Here is a 2,620-nt window from a genome sequence, read left to right on the forward strand (position 1 = left end):
AATTCAGAGATGGTTTTCTAGGACACACAAATAGACAAACAGAGGTGTGCCTGGGTCCTGCCACAGCTGGTCAGGCTGGATGTTGGAAACCTGGGACACTTCAAGGTTCCAAAGGAGAAAGCTTCCTCCTGGGTGGGGTGCCAGTGACCCCTACAAAAGAGCAGGTGTCCAAGGGAGGCTGTTCCACCAGGAAAGACAGGATGGCTCTTGTTTATAATCCTAACACTCTGGGAGACCAGGCAGGAGGATTGCTTAAGGCCAGCAGTTCAAGGCCAGTCTGAGTAAAGGTGAGAGCCCTGGCTCTACAAAAACTAGAAAAAAAATAGCCAGGCATGATGGTACATGCCTGTAATTCCAGCTACTTGGGAGACTGAGGCAGGAGAATCACTTGACCCTACAAGTTTGAGGTTGCAGCGAGCTGTGATATTGCTAAACTCTAGTGGGGGCAAAAGAGGGACATTCTGTTTTTAAAAAAAAAAAGATTATGTTATACAAGGTTATTCCACCAAAGGACAGAGTCTTCCTAACAGTAACATTCATCTTCTGCAAGTATTCACCTTGGCAAAGGAAGAATGTGGCCAAATAGGACAGTGGAGCTCTGAGATGACACCAATGCCCAGGTTCAAAGTCTGGCTCCTCTGCTTACCAGGGGGTGACCCTGGGCAAGTCTTTCATTAATCTGCTCAGCCAACTAGCCACTGAAGATTCCTTACGTGCCAGACGCTACAGATGCAGAGATGTATTGAGGGGAGGAAAGTGAATGCCACCATGAAGCTTACATCCTAGTGAGGGGACTCAGAAAATAAAGAAGTAACTATTTAATACATCAGGCTGTGAGAAGTGCTAAGGGAAGTTCAAGCATGAGAAAATGGTGGTGAGCACCAATTAAACAGGCGTAAGGAAAGGCCTCACAAGGGAATTTCTGAGCAGAGACCAGAGTGAAGCTGCAGAGAGCCGAGCCAGCCACGCACAGCCCTGGGGACAGCCTTCCAGGTACAGCAAATTCCCTGGGGGGAAGGGATCTGCTTAGGTCCTAAAGGATAAAGAACCAGGGACAGATCACAAGGAGTGGAGCCGAGCAAGAGCAGTGAGGGTCTTCCAGCAACACAGGAAGCCCCAAGAGGATTCAGAACAAAAGGTGGGATGGTGGAGCTTATATTCTTAAAGATGGTTTCCCTGGGTGTGTGAGGTAGGGAGGCAGGAGGGAGCTATGTAAGGTCTGCAGCAGCCAGGGAGGTAAGCAGCTCAGCTTTCCCTCCAAAAAAGAACTTGCCATTCCACTGCCAAGAGCAGTCACCTGACAGCTCTGGCACCCTTCAGACATGAGCAATCTCTGCACGGAGCTCCCCACTGAGCTGGGAGGGCGAGGCTCCATGAGCTCTGCCTGCAGGCCTGCCACACTTCCTGATAAGGCCAAGTGCAAAGGCTCACAAAATAGAGCCGAGTGCAAAAGCCCACCAAACAGGGCCGAGTGCATAAGTCCCACCCAGAAAGGGATGAGTGCACCAACCCAGAGACCCCTGACCTTAAAGACCCATCCCACCTTGCCCCTCACACTGGCTTCCTTTGTGAGCTTAGCCCACACACACCCAGGTGAAGAAACAGCCTAGTTTCCCCTACACTACCTGGGCTCCGTTTCCTTTTTTTCTCATCTGGGAAAAACCTCTCACTGCTCCCTCCTCATCATCTTCCTCAGGGCTCCTCCCACTCACACCTCTCTCCTCCTAACTCCATCTCAGGCTCTTCTTCCAGGAGAATCCACCTACTCTGGTCAGAATACTCCATGACAGTCCAGGCAGGTGGTGACGCTGCCCTGGACCACGTTGAGAGCGATGGTGTGTCAGGGAGGGGGAGAGGCTGAAAGGAAAGGCAACCAGACTTGCTGATGGATTTGATGCGTGACAAGAGTCAAAGTAACACCGAGATTTTTGGCCTCAGCAACCTGGAGCTGCCTTTCTGCTGAGCTGGGGAAGACGGGGTAGGAGCAAGCATGGCGAGGAAGAGGTGAGTGATGACTGAGAGTTGGTCGTCAGACAAGTCAGGATCATACAGCCACTGGCTACCAGAGAAGGACATCAAAACACAGTAAGATGTATGATTCTGGCATTTAAGGGGGAGATTAGAATTAGAAATATAAAATTAGGATACAATAGCACAAAGATGATAAAAACACAAGAGGAGGGGAAAGCACCCAAACTTTGAGACCTCAGCTTCCTTCCAGTGTGTAGCCGCTGGTCTCACTGTGCACTTGTGATCTAACTCACCAGGCCCAGTGCTAAGCGCATTACTAAATCACTTCTTGTGAGGTGGGGATCATTAGAGGGGGTAAGTGGTTCCTTCCAAGGTCAGACAGCTGACAAATGGCAGGGTCTGGTGTCAGGCCCATGTCCACGTTTGGCAGCCAGGTAGTAACAACATGAAGCTGGCTCACTGTCTCACTCAGACCCCTGTCCACAAATATCATCAGGCCTAAAAGCTGAGGAAAACTCAGGCAAGAGGGAAGGGGTGTGGATCGTTCCTCGCCCAGGGTTACAGCATAGACAGAGGATGCCCACTGATGTCACCAGCCCTGCCCTGCCTCCCAGTCTCCACTCAACGATGTCACCAGCCCTGCCCTGCC

This window comes from Otolemur garnettii, unplaced genomic scaffold (assembly GCF_000181295.1).
Source record: "Otolemur garnettii isolate 467f Iridium unplaced genomic scaffold, OtoGar3 scaffold00189, whole genome shotgun sequence".
NCBI classification, from domain to species: domain Eukaryota; kingdom Metazoa; phylum Chordata; class Mammalia; order Primates; family Galagidae; genus Otolemur; species Otolemur garnettii.